The sequence below is a fragment of the Vulpes lagopus genome, chromosome 3 (assembly GCF_018345385.1).
Source record: "Vulpes lagopus strain Blue_001 chromosome 3, ASM1834538v1, whole genome shotgun sequence".
NCBI classification, from domain to species: domain Eukaryota; kingdom Metazoa; phylum Chordata; class Mammalia; order Carnivora; family Canidae; genus Vulpes; species Vulpes lagopus.
The window spans coordinates 49,006,789-49,026,681 of record NC_054826.1 but is presented as its reverse complement, the minus strand read 5'-3'; the positions used below and the strand labels follow the sequence as shown (position 1 = coordinate 49,026,681).

The window sequence follows — 19,893 nt, the reverse complement described above, 5'->3', positions numbered from 1 at the left end:
AGATTTATTTTGTGCATACGTTAGCAAGATATATCCTAAGGTATCATAAAATCCTATGAGAGGTTATTCTCTGGCCTGGGAATGCTCAAAACTTTTACACATAATTAATGGTAAGTGCTTCTCTGCTTTGTGCCATTTCCACTTACGAAAGGTTTCATAGGAGCCCTCTGCTTTTGCATAACAGGAGAAACCTTTAAATTTTTATTTGAACGCTTAACATCAAAACTAATTTGTCAATGCAGTCAGCAAAAAGAGCACTTGTTTGTAGCACTTGACAGGAGACCTGGAATCCAGTTTTGATACCATAATTAAAACTAAGCAGCCTTATGAATTTGAGCAAGTTATTTAAATTTATGCCTTAGCACTCAACTGAAGAATCATAATTATTCTCCTCTAACTATATTACAGGGATGTTATGAGAATTGAATGAGATATTAAATTAGGATGTACTAATAAATTTGAAAGGTTATTATCATCAATAGGTATATTTTGCCAATGCTTTCTTTTGATCCACAGCTAGTCCATCTCAGAAACTCAACATCTGTGACAGCTATTGGCAACAGGGTTAAGTGTTTTAAAGACACCAATTCCCAAAGAGAGGGTATCCACCATGTAAAGAGTTGAGCACATTCTTCTGGGATAGTTTTGTTTTGTTTTGTTTTTTTTCCTCCTGGGATAGTTAACAGTCCTTTGTTGCTTCTTCCAGGCTTTCAGGTAGCAGCAAACAGGATGGGGGAAGGGCCAATTCTCCCCCCAACAGAAGGTCTTTTCATTTTCTAAAACTAATGAGCCAAGATCACAACCAATTATCTTTATCTCCAAGGTTTTGCACCCATTTTCCAAAATGCTTGGTATCATTCTATATGCTTATTGTGAAAAAATCATGAACAAAATTCCCCACCCAGAAATGGAAGGGAAAGAAAAAATAAAGGTTTCTACAGCAATTACCATTTTACAGAATCTTCCATAATGATATACTGCTCCCAAACCATCTCCTATACCAGGGAAACATATACAAAAAGTACATTAATGTTTAGATGGCCAAATAACTTAAATGTAACCACTTGCTTTTTATCAGGATGCCTTCACACTTCTTTGGGCTCAAGAATACCCATATGTTACTCAAAGCTTTGATATTAAAGTTATATACTTTAAAAGCAATGGTCTAATTTCCCAATCTGTAATCTAAGATATATTTGTTTCAAGAAATGTTAAATGGCTATTCAACAAAAAGGGTTATGAAGTTTGGAAAACACATTAAAACTGATATTCTGCCTTTATGCAGGACTTCTTGCAAACCTTAAGGTGCTAATGTGCATTATAAATCACCAGCAGGTAGCCAGAGGAGATACAATTTCCCAAACTTACTTGATTCTAAAATCCTCTACCCTGCCCTCAAAAGCAGGCCTCAAGACTAGTGCTATTTAAAACAATGACAACAACAAAATCACAACACCTTAAAGGAAAGGCTAAATTAATTCCCCTAGTTATGAATTCCTTGATAAAAAAAAAAAGATTTTATTTATTTACTTAAGAGAGAGCAAAGAGGGAGAGGGAGGAGCAGATTCCCTGTTGAGAGCACGCCCTGGATCACAGCCTGAGCCAAAGGGAGACACTTAACCAACTGAGCCACCTAGGTACCCCATGAATTCCTTTTATTCACAACTCTGGCTCATCAGTTCCCAATAGAGTTTTACAGGTTTTTCAAGGGAGAGAAGATTGTTGTCTATCAGAATATTTGTCAACAGATTTTCTGCACGTGGGCTCATTCAAAACTATTCAACAACAGCTCTCCTAGGCACAGGAAAATATTAACAGAAAACTAGCTCTCTCTGAAACAATGTGATGCAGTTTGGGGTAGGCCACCCCAAAATATGCCACCCTGGCATATTGTTTTTAATTGAAGTTACTGAAGAGCTAGTTCAAGAAAGACACCGACCCCTCTCTGTCCCCCTGAAAACAAGAAATAAATTTCCCCATGTGCCTTCCTCTACACCTGGGAGATGAAGGCATCCTTACCACCAGAGAGGCAATTCAAGGCCAAGAAGGCTGTATAAATAAACCTTGTTATTTCTTCATTAATTTGCTACCCCAAGCCCAAACATCTTTGTCTTGCCAACTCTTAACAGATTTATTGCTTCTTTGTCTAAAAGGTATAAAAGCTGCTGGCTTTGGTCATTTCTTTGAATCTCATATTTTGATGAGCTCCCATATATACGAAATTAATTTTTTTTCCTCTTGTTAATCTGTCTTGTGTTAATTTAACTATATTAGACTAGCCAAAAGAGAAAAGAGGAAGTTTTCCTCCCCTACAAATAAAATGGAGCAAATGACTGATTTATGAGCAGCAATGGTGTCACTTGAAGATGGCCACAGCTCAGTATCTTTCATAACCTTTTTTACTAGGTCCTTTCCTGTTTTCTGTTTTTGTTTTTTTGGTTCTCCACTTAAAAATTTGTTGAGGCTTACTATGTACATTAGGCAAGGCAAAAGGTGAAGTAAGAGGATAGATAAGGCCAAAGGACTTTTACAAAACCTCATCCATTGGACTGCTTAAACTACTAATCCAAACTTTGAAAGCCAAACCCAAGAACTAACTAGAGTGCCCCAGACAGCTTAAACACATCCAAGAGCCCCTAAATTTTTCTTCTGAATCTGAGGGTTTCGGCTGATTTCTGAGAGTCCACATGTTTCTAAAAGGTTGAACGATGTAAACCAATTCATAAATGAAAATGTCTTATGAAAAAACAAATACTATATATAGTATACTATATATAACGATGGCCAAAATCCCTACAGCTCCACTTTTATATGGCACTGGCTTAGGGCACTGTTCCCTTTTAGTTAGCTTAAGGGAACTGGCTCCTCACAATAGTAAGCAGCACTTTTGAGTCATCCAATGTTCATCAGAATAGATGTTTAAAAAATTGACACACCCATTAGGATGGTTATTATCCAAAAACTGGAAAATAACACGTCGAGGATATTGAGGAGGATATGGAAAAACTGGAACCTTTGTGCAATGCTGGTAGGAATGTAAAATAAAATGGTGCAGCTGGGACGCTTTAGCAGTTTCACACAAAGCTAAACATGGAATTATCATATGATCCAGCAATTCCACATCTGGGTATATACCCAAAAGAACTGAAAGCAGGGGGATCCCTGGGTGGCTCAGCGGTTTAGCACCTGTCTTTGGCCCAGGGCACGATCCTGGAGTCCCAGGATCAAGTCCCATATCGGGCTCCTGGCATGGAGCCTGCTTCTCCCTCTTCCTGTGTTTCTGCCTCTCTCTCTCTCTCCCTCTCTCTCTCTATGTCTATCATGAATAAATAAATAAATCTTAAAAAAAAAAAAAAGAACTGAAAGCAGGGACTCAAACAGATACATGCACAGCCATGTTCACAGCTACGCTATTCACAATAATTGAAAGGTGGAAACACCCCTAGTGGCCACTAACAGATCAATGGCTAAAAAAAAATGGTAATACATACAATGGAACATTATTCAGCCATAAAAATGAATAAAATTCTGATCATGGATGAACCTTAAAAACATTATGCTGAAATAAACCAGACACAAAAGGACAAATACTACATGATTCCATTTATATGAGGTACTAGAATAGGGAAATTCACTGAACAGAAAGTAAAACAGAGGTTACCAGAGGCTGGGAGAGTTACTGTTTAATGGGCACAGAGTTTCTGTCAAGGATGAGAAAAATGTTCTAGAAATAGTTAAACAAGATTGTCAGTGTCCTTAATGCCATTGAACTGGACACTCAAAAATGGTTTCAATGGAAAAACTTTACAATGAAAAACATTAAAAAACTTTTTTGAGGTAAGAAATACCAACACATTTATACCATTATATAGTTCACATACTATGGTTTATTTTGATCTTTCATAATCTTTGTTGCTCATCATTTCTTTCATGTGTGCAGACTCCCTGGGTTCTCTCTCTGTTGTCTTTAAACTGTACCAGATCCACAGTTGTAAGATGTGGTAACTGTCCTGACCCTCAAACTTAAATAATTTTTCCTGAGGCTTAATCCCCAAGTAAAGATGAAAGAGAATAGAGGGGAGGGAAGGGAGGAAAGACCACTGACTTGGCAATTTAAGTTTGTACGGTATGTATATATACCCCAAGAAGCTCCCCTGTTTGGCAAGAAAGACAGTTTATCAGTTTGCCCAAGTTCCTTAACTGACCAGGACCCATTAGCCACATTCAACCCATCCTGCCATACTTCTTATGTCCCACTCAACAATTCCTTTCCTTTTGAAAAGGATACAGCAAAACAGTAAACAAAATTGTTCTACTAAACAATAGTTTTTCAGATGCTTAGTGAATCAAGCCACTACCTGGTTCATAGCAGAGCAGAAATCAGAGATCCACGAATCCCTATACCACTGAGGAAGTATATGCTACTCATGCAAGGTACACACTGGGTGAATGGTGGGTGCCACATTCTCCCTTTACTATGTGATATAAATCCTATGAACACAACTCCAAGTGAATCCCTGTTCACTACCCTTCAACAGCAGTTCTCTGGACTCCAAAATATAGAAAATAGGTAAATACACTTCAAACTAGATGATTATGGTTTCTGTCTGGAATTATTAGCAAAAGACCGCATTAATTATTTTCCAAACCCTGCTGCTGCAGGTCTTGAAGACAGAGGAAGGTAAAGAGAGAGAAGACATATCTTTTCCCTCAGATTAGATGAGAAAAGATGATTTTCCTAGCCAAGCAGTACTCATCATCACACTATAAGCAGATAATGATCCTTTTACCATACTGCTTTGTGGACTCTCTATCCTTGGGTCAATCCAATAGTCCCCTTTTATCTTCACACTCAAGAAAGTTTTAAAAATATGGGGGTTGAGTTAGGTTTGCCACCTTTAATTAAACAAAATAATTACATTTTACTGAGACTCCTGAAGAGCTAAGAAAAGATACTGAATCTCAAAAATATCTCTCCTTAGAATGCAATCTTGGAGGAAGACATAAGACCTCTCAGAATTTTATTTGATTCCTTTCCAAAGGCTTCTGCCCAACTTTAATCTCTTGCCTACAAAGACAACATATGGGAGCTTAGTTAAAACTCTTTGGGAACCAAAAAGAAAGAGCATTAAAGGAGGAGTCCGGATCAATGTGAGTTGAACAGGAAGAGCTACTTTTTACTTCTTAAACTATCAACTACACAACAGTAGGGGCTTCCTGCAGCATTGATATTTGTCAATTAAGTTGTTTGGAGCAAAGAGTAAGAGCATGGGACAGTTTAAGACTGAACCAAAGAATGCATTTCTAACCCCAGCCACACTTGGTTACCATTGGCAACAAAATATTCACAGTCTATATTTGTATCACTGTTTATAGACTACAAGGCACACTGCTATGCCCTGTCATTTGATAAAAAAAAAAAACTTGGGAGTAGTAGTTAGGGTACATATTAGCATCACTGCTATCTCCTACCCTCTGCCCAACCATTTTTACATTAACAAAAAAAGTTCAGCAAGGATAAGAGATTTATCTGAGGCCATTCAGTAAATGCCTCTGTGCAAACCTATCATTATAGAGACCATCTCTACTTGCAGTGCCTCTTCTCCAGAAGACTCCCAAATCTACATCTTCAATCTAAATGCATGAATGCACAGAGCCTTGCCATCTGAGAACCAGGTATTTCCATGGTCATTCAAATAGCATGACCTCAGACACAGCATGCCACCTCTCTCTTCAAACATTTCCATTCTGTCAGTAATCGCATCAAGTCTCAGACATCCAGGCTTAGAACACTGATCTCAAACCTGACTCTTTTCTTTCTCCTCCCCAACACTTTGTTAAATCTGCCAGTTCTCTTTAACAAAGATATGCTGGCAACTTACCTTGTACTCGGCACACGTGCATCTATTTGTCTTTGCCCTTCCCACTTTCTCAACCCTTACTTTGACCTCATCATTTTATATTTACCACTCCAATAATTGCCCTACAGATGTTCCTTTCGCCAGCCCCTCTCTTTCCAGCTCTTATGTTCCATTTTCTCCCTAAACAACCACTTCGTATTAGCACTGTGCTCATAAGTTTTCAGCAACTCCCAAAGATTTCTTGGATAATGTTCAAAATACTGGGATATAATGAACTATCTTTCCAGTCTATTTTCCACTACTGTCCTATAACTCTAATATTAGCTTGATCTTACAATCCCACCAAAATCCTTGAGGTACTTACTATCCCACTTCACTCCACTCAGAATTTCCAAAAGTGAGGCTCTAGCCTTTCATGCCTTTGCTCACAATGGTTTTTCTTTTCCTCCTCCCTAATCTCTTGTCTCCACTACTAGACTGCAAAGTTTTTTGAGAACAACCATTACATCCCATCTTTATTTCACTACAGTGCTAAAAGCAATGCCTTGTCCAGCACAGGAATCCACACAATAGTTGACAATGAGTGGGAAATCCTCTAAGACCACAGGTCCTTCTGGATAAGGAGGAGTCAGAGGTGCAACTTTGTTCACATACAAAGAGGACACTGCAAAGAAGTCAGTCATTTAGTATACAGCTGACCCTTGAATAACAGGTTTGAACAGTGTGGGCCCACCTGTATGTGAATTTTTTTCAGTAAGTAGAGTATAATACTGTACATGTATGCTCTCTTATGATTCTTAATATTTTTTCCAGCTTTATTTTTTATTTTATTTTTTTTTAATTTTATTTACTTATGATAGTCATACAGAGAGAGAGGCAGAGACACAGGCAGAGGGAGAAGCAGGCTCCATGCACCGGGAGCCCGATGTGGGACTTGATCCCGGGTCTTGAGGATCGCGCCCTGGACCAAAGGCAGGCGCCAAACCGCTGCGCCACCCAGGGATCCTCCAGCTTACTTTATTGTAAGAATACAGTATATAATATAAACAAAATATACGTTAACCAAATGTTTATGGATAACATCTGGTTATCCATATCTGGTCAACAGCAGGCTATTAGTCAAGTTTTTAAAGAGTGAAAAATTATCCATGAGTTTCAACTGCATGGAGGTGGAGGGGGTCAGTGCCCCTAACCCCCATATTGTTCAAAGGTCAACTGTATATTTATTAAGGACCTTTTATGTGCTCTGAAATTATCTAGTAGTTAGCACGTTAATTTGAGTCTTGAACCACTGTGGTATCACATGATAAAAACACTTAAAATTGTGCTCCTGAATTGTCTTTTAGACTTCCAGGAAAAGCATTATTTGAATTTCAGTCAATTCTGAAGACTCAGAATTCTCAGAGAGAATTCTTGTCTAGTGAGGAGAGAGTAGAAGTAGGATTAAAATTTATTTAAACCAACTGAATCCAGGCATTGGGACTGATACATGTTACACACTGTTCCCTCTCTCCCTACCCCCATTTTTAATTAAAACAAAATATTTTATGCAGATTAAACACTAAAATTTAAAGAATCATTTAGTTTTCTGAGCTTTTCAGCAGAAATCTACAAAATGTAAAAAAAGAACAGCAGGGTTAAAGACAGCAGCATAGAAACAGACAGTGGTGCAAGCAAACACACTTGAGCCATTCTGGAATATTCAAGGGGAATAGCTTTCCCAAGACACTTGGGACGTACCCTAACAACTTCAGCACTGCTGTTTAACCACTGAGCCACCCAGGCATCTTCAGCACTGCTGTTATCAGAGATCTAGGCTCTCCCTTTAACTTTATTGTCTTCTCTCTCCTTTCTCAGATTTGACTTTTCAAACCTAGCAAAAATATACACAACAGTTTTGAAATCTTCTTCAAATTCCTTCCCATTGTGTGAAATGGGCTATACCACTGGCATAGGACTACAGAACAGCTAGTACATGGGTTATGGGCATAAGGCTACAAAGTGGTTGTGAATAGTTTTGCAGTCATTTCTTTCAACACTGAGAAAGGATGGATTGCTCTGTGAGAAGCAAACTCTAGATGAAAGATAAAAGGTTCTGCATCATGAGTATTTGGAATTTTATCCTGGATTCTTACTTGCCTTCTTTTACTTGTAAATACAAGAGTTCCCTGTCTTACTTTGCAGGGATTTTGTGATTCACAATAATATGTGCCCTGAAACAAAAGAGATACTCAATAAATTGTGGGCTATTTTTTATTCTAAGGTTCCTTCCTTGTTATAAACATACTCCTGGAGTGTTGCAGCAACCAAAGTGTAAGACTCAGAATCCTAGATTGTCTAAATTCCACACTCAATTATCACAAAAACTCAACTGCTTGGAACTAGGGTGGATAGGAATCTGTAGGCAACACAGGTGATTTAACATCCCAGCCCTGGCTTCATGAGGGTCAATACCAATTATGCTGGTTTAATCAGCAAAAAGAATCTTTGGATTCACAAAATAATTCATAAAGCTGCAAACTAGTCATCTCTATACACAATAAAGAACTGGCAAGAAGAGGCACCTGGCTGGCTCAGTCTGTGGAGCATGCGACTCTTGATCTCGGGTTTGTGATTGTTCAAGTCCTACACTGGGTGCAGAAATTACTTAAAAATTTTTAAAAAAATTTTTTTCTTAAAAAAAAAAAGACTTGGCAAATAAATTACAAGGGGGAAGGGCTTCTTCAGAGAGATTATGGCTCTAATTGTTCAAACAACTACATATAGCTTTTTTATAGTTATACTGGTTTCACGAGAGATTCTGGTAGCCTAAGGGAATGAACTTACACAAAATTTATCTTTCATATCCGTAACACGTTCCACAGTTTCTAATAAATACAAACACAAAGTTTATACTGTACTTGTCTCAACAGTATTCACAATAAACCAGAAAAAAGAGATGGACTACCCCAATTGCTGGGAAAACAGAACCATGAAAGGAATCAGCAGCTATCAGAGGAAAAGTACAAAAAGTAACAAGAACCTGATCCCATCCTCCCCTCAGAATTCTTATATCCTGCCTATCAGAGGAAAGAATAAAATTCATTTATGGCAATTCTTTAGTTTTTTAACTTGAGTGAATGGACCACTAGCAACACCTTATGCTAAGCTATTAAGGGAGTAGAGTCCCAACATGGTCACTCTTACCAGGACTGTATACGTTTTAAAAGGAAATACAAAGCTAACTGAAGATTTAAAGGCCTCAAAGTGGACCACTGCCACGAATTGATGCCTACAGAAGCGGTTTGTTCCGCTCACACTGGTATTTTAAATTTTAACTTCCAGCATTTCAGTTGGAGATTTCACATAAAATTTCTGAATCCTGTTAACAAATGCCACTCTCTTGGGGAAAAAAGAAAATCACTGGGTACATATTCCCAGCAAGATCCCTTGAGCTGAAATGAGCTCTCTCTTTAAACTGGCCTGTGCTCTCCAGCTTGCTCCCATCTCCACCAGTCCCATCTTACAGTTGAGGTGCCTGTACTGACACTGTTAAAACCACAGCACCAGCAAAAAGCCTGCTAGTGAACTAGTTAACCCCAGAATTTTCACTCTTAAGCACTCTGCAACTAGACCTCCAAATAAAAGAGAGTTAGTAAGGAGAGAAGTATTTAAAAGACCTGTACGTGAATGTTTATAGTAGCTTTATTCATAACAGCCTAAAATCTGGAAGCAAACCCAAAATGGATGGACAGATTGTGGTATATCCATACAATAACAAGTACTCAACTGATACTTGAAATGGCATGAAATCAAAAAAACATTATTAACATTAAAAGTAATCATACTCAAAAGACAACACATGTTCTATGACTGCATTTAAATGAAATTCCAGGAAAGACAAAACCATAGCGATAGGAAGTAAATCAGTGATTTGGGCAGGGTTGTGAAGCAGGGTCATGAGGGAACTTTTGTGGTGATGGAAGTGTTCCATATCATGACTATAGAAATACTTTAGATGACTGCCTAGGTTTGTCAAAACTAAAAATCAGGTGAACTTTATTTTATGTAAATTATTAACTACTCAGTAAAGCTGAGGTGTTTAGAAAACACTAAAACTACAGAGAGGAGTACTACCATCTCTACCTGGGTAAGCTTGGGAAAACTTCAGGTAAAGATTTGAATTGGATCTTCTCACGTAACAATTTTAAGATGCATAAGAAGTAGAAAACACAACATACGAGTGGTTATATTCTGCACTGTAGCCTATGAGAAATGGCATCTCTGAATACAAAGTAAAATGCTTCATAAAAGGAAATTCATAGAGATGGATAATGAGTACTGGGAAAGGTATCAAAGATAAGCTGATCTCACAAGATTTCCCAAAAGGGAATCAACTCAGACATACGTTGCTATTCAAATGTAAAGAAGCTGACAGTGTGAAACAACGTTTTTGTTTTTATTTTTTTAAAAGATTTTATTTATTTATTCATGAGAAAGAGAGAGACAGAGACACAGGCAGAGGGAGAAGCAGGCTCCATGCGGGGAGCCTGATGTAGGACTCAATCCCGGGACTCCACTCCAGGATCATGCCCCGGGCCCAAGGCAGGCACCAAACCCCTGAGCCACCCAGGGATCCCACATTTTCGTTTTTAAATAAAACAAAATGGGACTCCTGGGTGACTCAGTGGTTGAGCATCTGCCTTTGGCCCCGGGCGTGATACAGGGGTCCTGGGATCCAGTCCCATATCAGGCTCCCTGCAGGGAGCCTGCTTCTCCCTCTACCTATGTCTCTGCCTTGCTCTGTCTCTCATGAATAAATAAATACAATCTAAATAAAAAAAAATAAAACAAAATGAAGAGGAAAAGTCAGAGTCAAAAAAAGGGGAAAAGAAACCCAAAGGGAATAAAGGGATGGAAACCAGAAGGTGAGATAAAGGCATTAGATCAGAATAAAAAGTACCTCCGTACTGATATATTACAGGAGAAAAGAGAGGTGTGTCAGGCCTTGATGAAGGACTAAAAGAAAAACTAAAAATGATGGGAAAAGAGACCATCTAATCAAAGTCAGAGCTACAAAGAGACCAGAGACCTGACAGTGTAGAGCAGGCCTAGGAGAAGTAGGACAAGAACACAAAAGAAAACAAAAAAAAAAAAGCCTTTCCTCCGAAATCACCAAGGAGTCTCCTCCTCCTCTTCCACCTACCCCCTCTCCATGGCCCCACCTTACTTACGTAAGCCTTCTCAAATCCAAGCCCACCCTAAACATCAATATATATCTTTTTATTTTTTTAAGTAGGCTCTATAACCAATGTGGGGTTCAAACTCATGACTTTGAGATCAAGAGTCGCATGCTTCACTGAGCCAGACAGGTGCCCCACATATAGCTTTTACACCTCCTTGACTGGATTAGAACTGGTCTTCAAAACCCAGTTCAAATGGACCTTTTCTGTGAAGCTTCTCCAACCTTCCCAGGCGGAGTTAGTAGTCCATCTTCCGTATTTTCAGAACGTGCTGTTCTAAAAATTATCCTACTATTGGAACTGCAAGGTCTTGTTTCCTCTATTACTCTGCAGGCAATTCTAGTAGAGGATTCAATAGTAAGGACGAAAACCCTTACTAATAAGCATTTCAAAAAAACTGTAAAGTCCTTTTATAAGTAGGAAATTTTACACATCTTATACAACACAAGTAAGCTAGAAGCCTTACTGAATTCTATAGTGAATCTTCTGAATGAGTTACACATTCCCCTACCCCTAGTTCCTTCCCATACCAAAGACTTTTCCTGAAAGTTTTATTTTTGTAATGCTTTAAATTTCTGTTGAATGGCAAAAATATAATGGAGAAGGCAAACTGCATCAAAAATAGCATACAGCAAAGAAGAAAATTCCCCTCTAAAATAAAAAAAAAAAAGCACCTTAAACTCTCAAAGACAGAATATTACATACTAAAGAAAATAAATGTACAAAAAGAATCTGAAGAAAACTGGAGGACACAAAATCAGCAAGTTCATAATACTTTCATGGGAAACCTTCCACATCAACAATACGTAAAACACAACTTTGTAACAAAAGATGTAAAAGGGCTTGGTGTTAAAAGGACAGAATAGGGGATCCCTGGGTGGCGCAGTGGTTTGGCGCTTGCCTTTGGCCCAGGGCGCGATCCTGGAGACCCGGGATCGAATCCCACATCAGGCTCCCGGTGCATGGAGCCTGTTTCTCCCTCTGCCTATGTCTCTGCCTCTCTCTCTGTCTCTCTGTGACTATCATAAATAAATAAAAATTTAAAAAAAAAAAAAAAAAAGGACAGAATAGTAGCATGATCTGAGTAGCTGGGAATTAGTGGGGAGATGAGTGATTTAAAAAGTTGTTTGGGGAGGAGAGTTCCATTCCAATGTAGATTTTGGAAGAAAAGTCATGAACTGGTGAAAAACCATATAAGGTTTGGCTAGCAAGGCAATAGGATGGTACTGCAATCACCATGTATCATTAGAGTCCCCTGCAACAAACTCTTTCCATGTCCTCCCCACTGGGGTAAATTAGACTTATTAACAAGAGTAATTTTACAGTGCCTCCCCCCAAGATGAGAAACACTGCTATATAGATGAACAATTGTTCCAAACCTCTAAGAAATAAGAGGTTCCACTCACATTTGCCAAACATTCAGAGATCCAAGTATGCCAAGAGCTAATGACGAATCCAAAGGACAAAACGCAGGTTTTGTGTGTGTGTGTGTGTGTGTCTCTGTCTGTATGCACACGCTTAGAAGGAATATTCAACAAGTCTAATGGAATGTATCTGAAAAAAAATTGACAAAAAAATTCAAGAGAATTTTAGACATCAAAATAGCTTTTCCATAAACCTTCTCAAAAGAAAAGGGTCAATTTTTAAATGAAGCCTTTTTGTTTGAGCAGATGGTGATTAATTCCTCCCTTCTAAGCCCAACATCTCTACTAATAGTAGACTGACTTATTACCTTCCAGATAAGCAGTTTTTAACAATACATCCATTTAAGAATTTCTTACATAAATGAAGCACTAAAAGGTGTCAGGAACATGGGGAGGCACTGGGGATATAGAAATAAAGAGGCAGAATCTGACTTCAAGTGGCTCACCAGGCAGATGACATAAATGGAGAAGTATCATACTGTGGTACAAGCGCTAATAAAGATAAACTTAGGGGTGCCTGGGTGGCTCAGTAGGTTAAGCGTCTGCCTTCGCTAAGGTCATGATGGTCCTGGGATCAAGCCCTACGTTGGGCTCTCTGCCTAGCAGGTAGTCTGCTTTCTACTCCGCTCCCCCCCCACCGCCCCTCCAGCTCATGCTCTTTGTCTCTGAAATAAATAAAATCTTAAAAAAAGATAAACTGAGAGACAAAACAAAAGAAAGAAAACTGAATGGAGATTTGACAAGTGGTTCCAAGCAGCTGGAAGTATTAGCATATTCAAAGTACAAAACCTTGAGAATACAATAAGTGACAATTTCCCAATATCCCACTAAAAGATAGAAAACATCATTAATCTCTCCCATTACAAATTAATAAGCTGAATTACCCACAGTAATTCAGACAAATAGTAGGTGAAATAGAATTAGAAAGAAGGTTAACAGGCCATGTAATGCTTTTCAATCTTAAGAGGTCAATATATTCCTTCTCAACTGTCAGGCTTGCACTTAAAACCCAGTTCAAGTCAACAAAAGTGGAGGATTAACACCTAGAAACAATGCACAAAACTATCCATGAAAAAATTAAATATTTGCCTATGTAATATTTTAATGTTTTGGCATCTCTGCTTCAGTTGGCATTTAGCACCACTTCACATTTTTCCAAGGAAGTGGACGGGTAACAACCTGTATCTTTTGGGATCTTGTTTGAAAAGGTATCCTACCCTATTTAGGTAATTCTACAAACACCTCAGGCAATGGCACCATCAGTGTGGCTTCCAAATCAACTGTATGCTATATATAAGAACTAATAGCATTAACTATTCATTTGCCTAATATCTCTTCAAACAGCTGTAAACAGTTTTGTTAGGAATGATACACTAATTGTACTTTTAGACATCAGTAAGACCCTACCCTTGACTATATTAAGGTTCTTAGGTATCATACCTTAAAAAGCAAAATTTTCAATCGGAATGCATTGAATAAAATAAACAGGACTTAATATTCCAACATTTGCTTTAAAAGATTTTCCAGGGGCACCCGGGTAACTCAGTGGGTTAAGCGTCTGACTTTTGATTTCAGCTCAGGTCCTGATGTCAGAGTCATGTATGTGTTCCCCATGTTGTGCTCCACACTAGGTGTGGAGCCTACTTTTAAAAAGTAAAAAAAGTAAGCATTTTTTTAGGAAAACATCTTTTTACAAATGAAAAAAATATATATATAATACAATGCTGTCATGTGCTCTTATTCTAAAAATTCTTCAAGGCAAGAGATAATATACATTCTACAAATGCTCAAATTACTACCTGAAGTGCACGTTTACATGTTCTGCAATATCTTTACATCTAAGTAATTAAAACCTAGTGGCTGATGTCTTAGTAAGGGGTTGATAAACTACAACCTTCAACCACAGCCTGTTCCTGTAAACATTATTTTATTAGAATACAACCCCAAACATACTATGGTTGTTTTCATGCTATAATTTGCAGAGCTGAGTAGCTGTGACAGACTACAAGGCCCGCAAAGCCTAAATATTTACTTTTGACCATGAACAGAAAAAAAATTTGTCAACTCCTATCTTAAAATCATCAGACTAGTGACCTGACAAATTATGTCTAGCCTAAGAGTTTATCTAGCCTGGAAGATTGAACTACTGAATACAATCAAAGAGAATTCCTCCCCCAAATATCCAAGTCAAAACTCACAGGGAAACAAACCTCTGCTGATTAATTCCAAGTCATATAATTGACAATTCTGACTACACACTACACTTTAAAGGCAAATGGTGGATTTAGTTTAAGTTATATTTAAGAACTAAAGTCTATTAAAAAAATAGGGGTTATATTTTTACATATGATTCTTAATAGCACTGAGTCAAGCATGTCAAAAACAATATAGAAATCGACAAATCATTTATTTACCCATTTTTTTTTCTCCAGTTAATCTAACAGGAGAAAGTGCAAATTCTCAAATACAGTCAACTCCTGAATGCCCTCTGCACAATACCCTAAGTGCATCAACAAACAGCCTGGTACCCTTGACAATACCGGTGCAAGTCACAGGTTGTAAAGTGATGTTATCATAAAGCCACATCAAGCATTTAATGAGGCTGACAGGATGTCAAAATAACCAGGAAACAAAGTAAAATAACTGATTTTCTAAATATTCATACCACTTCCCCTTCATCTTTGGTGTTTTCCCAGCTATTTTGGATGAAAAGAAAATGGTAAAAAAAAAAAAAAAAAAATTTTTAAAAGTACCACCAAGTGACAACCCGTTTACCACGGATCACCAGATTTACATAAAAGTCTTATTTTCTGCTTTTAAAAAAGAAGTCAGTCAGATTTTGATCCTATTCCTCACCTGCAGGGTAGTCACAAGACAAAGTCCTAAAAGAACCTTCAGATCTAAATAATTTTCTCAAGGCTCAGTTTTCTTACGAAGTTGATTCACATGAGCTACAAATTTACGTAGGCAGGAAGGGCAAATTACTACTAGGACCAGGACTAGAAAGCGCGGGGGCGATCTTTAGAAGGTACCCTGATGAAAAAATGGAAACCCCACCCAGCTGTTAACAACTTTCTCGGCTTTTTCTAGTCCTGGTTTTCCGTGCAAAATCCAGAGAAGCAGAACTTCCTCCTCACTGCCTGTCCTTATGTGAGGCCTTGTGCCGAAATTCAGACCGCTAGTTACCCGAGTACCTTAAGGCTCAAGCCCGCTCAGAAACAGCAAAAGGGTTTGCTTTCTTGGGCTAGAGGAGAGCAATTACAGGGTTTGGCGGCCGTGTTTGTCAGGAAGGGTAGGGCCGAGAAAGAGGGAGAATCCAAAGACTGAGCTCCATCTAGTCCCAGGAACCACCCCCAGGGGCGGCTAGACTGCCCTCGGTACTTCCCTGCCTCCTCCGCTCTGGAGGGGAGAGCGGTGGGTCGGGGTCTGGCTCCCCTGAGCTACTTCCTGGTCCGATGGGACTCGCCTTCGGACACCCGAAACGCCCCCGGCCCGGCTCCCTCGCCCTTTGCCCTGTCTCCTCCCCTCCCAGTGACCCACCACCACCGGTCCCCTCCCATCTAACATGGCCGCCTCGCCCGGCCCACCCCCGGCACAGCCTAACCAATTGGGGGCCCCGCGGCACCGCCTCCCCCGCGGCCATTGGCACGGCAGCCTCGGCCCGCCTGCGCCATTGGACCGCACGGCCTGCCACTCCGCGCTGAGGGCTCCGCCTACGAGCCGCTTCAAGCTGCTTTGAGAAGACATATAAACAAATCCCGGAGGGAGGCCCCTCTAGCCCGTCTCTGGGGCGGAGACGGGAAGGGGGAGCGGCTACCCCAGAGACACCCCTGCTTGGGTCCCCTTCCGCCCCCCGCCGGCGCTTCCTCGCCTCTTCCCTGCCCGGTTCCAACCTTCGTGGCCCCGGCCCTTCCTCACACGCCCCTCTCTCTCCTCCCCCGCCAGCCTCGCCTCCCCTCCCTTCTCCGGCCCCTCCCACCCGCTCGCTTCTCTGACAGGCCGGTTGCCGGCAGCCACGGCCCCGGGCTCCGAGGCAGCAGTGAAGGGCCGGACGGCCTGGCAGGGCAAACGCCTGGCGTTGCCCACCCCTGGCCTAGCTTGCCGCCCACCCGTGGGTCCCCTCTACCGCCGCCCCGCGCTTTTATATAACTGCCCCGGGCCGGGGGTGGGGGAGGGGACCCGGAGACCCCGTGACCGGCAGGCGGCAGCCTGAGGCCCGCGCGCCCCCAGAGTCGGCCCTGGTCCCAGCCGCCCCGCGCCGGCCCGGCTCAGAGCCCCGGCGCCGCCGCCTCGTAGGCCAGCGGCCCTCCCCCGCCCCCCGCCCGGCTAGTCCCCCAGCCCAGGATCCGGCGGGCTCCGGGCGGAGAGCAGCGGAGCTCACCTGTGGGTGCGGGGGCGGCTCAGGGGCTGGGTCGGCTTCCGCTGCAGGGGCCGCGGCCCCTCTCCATGCTGCCTCGGTTTGTTTTGTTTATGTCCTTCCTGACGGGTTCCCGGAAATCGCGTGACTCGCCCCCCTCACGTGGGCCGCGGCGAGGAGGAGGAGGGAGGCGGAGGCCCGCCGGCCGCCGGCCAATCGCGAGGCGTTCTGCGGCCCGGCCAATCAGGAGCTCGGCCCGGCCGGCCACCTCTGTCACGTGACGCCGGAGGGGCGGCTTGCCGGGAAAACCAGGAAGAGGGGGCGGAGCGGGGGCTCGGCGCCTGCCGCGGCCGCGTGGGCGTGGGCCGTCTTCGATACGGAGCCACACTCACGTTTGCAGGCAAGGTTCGTTTACAAAAGCGCTCGCACCCGGCGTTTATCTGATCTCACAGCTGCACGGTGAGGCCCGCCGTGGCCGTATACCCATTTATATTTATGTTTATGCCCACTTGCATTGACATTCTAGGTTCAGTGAAACTCGAGGGGGGCTGCGGGACCAGAGGGCACTGATTTGGGAGAGGGACTGTTGCAGCTGCTTTACGTAGGTCCTCCGCATCCGAACCTCTTAATTCGCTGAGACTGACCGTGCCTTCCGTCATTGGTTCGTTCAACTAGCATTTATTGCGTTTGTAAACCCGATATACTGGGATCAATCAGGTTGCGTGTGCACCTTTAAGAATACCTGTACACAACTGCACAAACAGGATGCTACTAGAAACGCCTAGACAAACACACCTTCGAGCACATAACACACGTGCCCGAGGTTTTCTTGTGCTCCCTAATCCTACTAAATAACAACAGCGACCCTTTGCTACTACTATGTGCTGGGCTCATCATCTCATTTAGTTAACCCTACAGGCACACGCAGTGGGTAATATACCGATTTTTGCAGACGGGAAAATTAAGGCTCAGAGGGATTACTTGCTCAAGGTCAGGCTGCTAGTAAATGAACCAGCTGGGCCCAGAACCCAGGTCTTCTGCCACAGACCATGCTCTCAGACTGTTCTTTATACTTTTTAAGGACACAATTTATTTTCTGAGCACAGAACAGAAATAGGACTTTAGTATGCATGGAGAAAGGAGGCTTAGAGAACAGAAATGCTTGGCCAGATTCCCTCAGGATGCCAGTTTTCTCCTCAGAGGAATCACCTTAGAAAAATGTGGCTCTTGGGACGCCTGGGTGGCTCAGCGGTTAAGCCTCTGCCTTTCTGCTCAGGGCATGACCCTGGAGTCCCAGGTTCCAGTCCCACATCGGGTTCCCTGCAAGGAGCCTGCTTCTCCCTCTGCCTGTGTCTCTGCCTCTCTCCGTGTCTCTCGTGAATAAATAAAATCTTAAAAGAAAATGTGGTTCTTGTTTGCACAGACTTAGGGAAGTAGTATAGTGTCAATATCTCAACCATGGACTTTGTAATCAGAAAGACTTCTAAAGCTCCTAAACTCAGGAGGGCAGAGGTTATTAGTCCTCCTGTTTCTCCCCTACCTTTCGTGCCTGCCACGTAGGCAGTCATTAAATACTGGTGGAATAAGAGCCTGGATTTGAATCCTTGCTCTTCCACGTGTTAACCAGCACAAATTATTTAACTTCTGTGAGGCTCCTCTGTAAGTGCCTTATGGGGTTGATGTAAGAATTGAGTGGAAAAATTCATATAAAGCACTTACCACAGTACTTCGCATATAGTAAGCGTTTAATGAATGGTAGTATTATTAGATTGTTTCAAAGACCTCATTTAGAAGATGTACTGTAAGCTAAATAGAAAGTAAGGATAATTCTAGACTTTAGCAGTTTAACTGCCACTAAAAAAATACTTGTGTAAACAAGTATTAATAGGTGGGTATACACAGATACCTAAGTGGAAAGTAAAAGTAAACCTCATCTTTGTATCCTCCAAAATGCCTCAGGGTCTCAATATCCAGTGAAGGAATAAGTATTTTCCCTACTGCACAGGAGGTAGCAGGATTATCATTATTTCCTTTTTTTAGGTGGTTTAACATACCACATTCTAATTTTCCATATCAACTGGGGTTTAAAATTGAAACATCAGGGGCACCTGGGTGGCTTGAGTGTCTGCCCTTGGTTCAGGTCATGATCCTGGCCAGAGTCCTGGGATAGAGTCTCGCATCTCCCTCTGCCTATATCTCTGCCTCTCTCTCTGTGTCTTTCATGAATAAATAAATAAAATCTTAAAAAAAAAAAAGAAATGAGGGATCCCTGGGTGGCGCAGCGGTTTGGCGCCTGCCTTTGGCCCAGGGCACGATCCTGGAGACCCGGGATCGAATCCCACATCAGGCTCCCGGTGCATGGAGCCTGCTTCTCCCTCCGCCTGTGTCTCTGCCTCTCTCTCTCTCTCTCTGTGACTATCATAAATAAATAAAAAATTTTAAAAAATTAGATATTAAAAAAGAAATGAAATGAAATTGAAACACCAATAGAAAAACTGGCTCGGGAAATTTGAGCCAGTTTCCTCTAACTTGTTCATATTAGATTCATGCATTAAATCGCCATGGAATACGTTACAGACTATCCTTTCTCATAATACTATGTTTGGAAAAACTCCAGGAGATGGTTAGCTCTTCCATTGTTGTGCTGCCCTTCCAACAGTCATTTTCACATTTCAGCTGGGCAACAGTTTGCTGGGGTCAAGGAGCAGCCTGATTCTTCCAGCATTCGGCTCTGCCATTGAAGGGGCTCACTAGTGAGTTACATTGGATTCCCACCTTTGCATCTTCCCTTGTCTTGGAAAGGACAGTTTTGGCTGAGAGCTCTCCATCCTGGTTTGTTAATGACCATATCCTGCACTGAAGTGAATGAAATCACTGACTGCTAATTGATCTGTATTTCTCTGGGTTTTATCCTGCCAGATTGTGCCACAATCAACATTGGCAGGAAACTGGGACTCTGGAATAGCACTGGCTTGAGGTTCAGGAGACTCTTCTTGTTCTAGCCACAAAGTAGTAACCAACTGCCATCA

At 41.6% G+C, this 19,893-nt stretch overlaps 1 protein-coding gene across 4 annotated transcripts in view; it reads right to left on the bottom strand.

Moving 5' to 3' along the window:
* CREBRF (CREB3 regulatory factor) overlaps positions 1 to 19,893 on the bottom strand; it is a 59,783-nt gene that overhangs the window by 39,139 nt on the left and 751 nt on the right. Inside the window, exon 1 of one of the 4 annotated variants that reach the window (XM_041748161.1) lies at positions 16,889 to 17,017. The exons of 1 other annotated variant lie outside the window; for it this stretch is intronic. The gene's annotated coding sequence lies outside the window, so the exon portion shown is untranslated. Of the gene's footprint in view, positions 1 to 12,489; positions 13,139 to 15,363; positions 16,004 to 16,888; positions 17,018 to 19,893 lie in introns of those variants that run through there. 2 more of the 4 variants (XM_041748162.1, XM_041748163.1) reach the window with 2 other exon arrangements.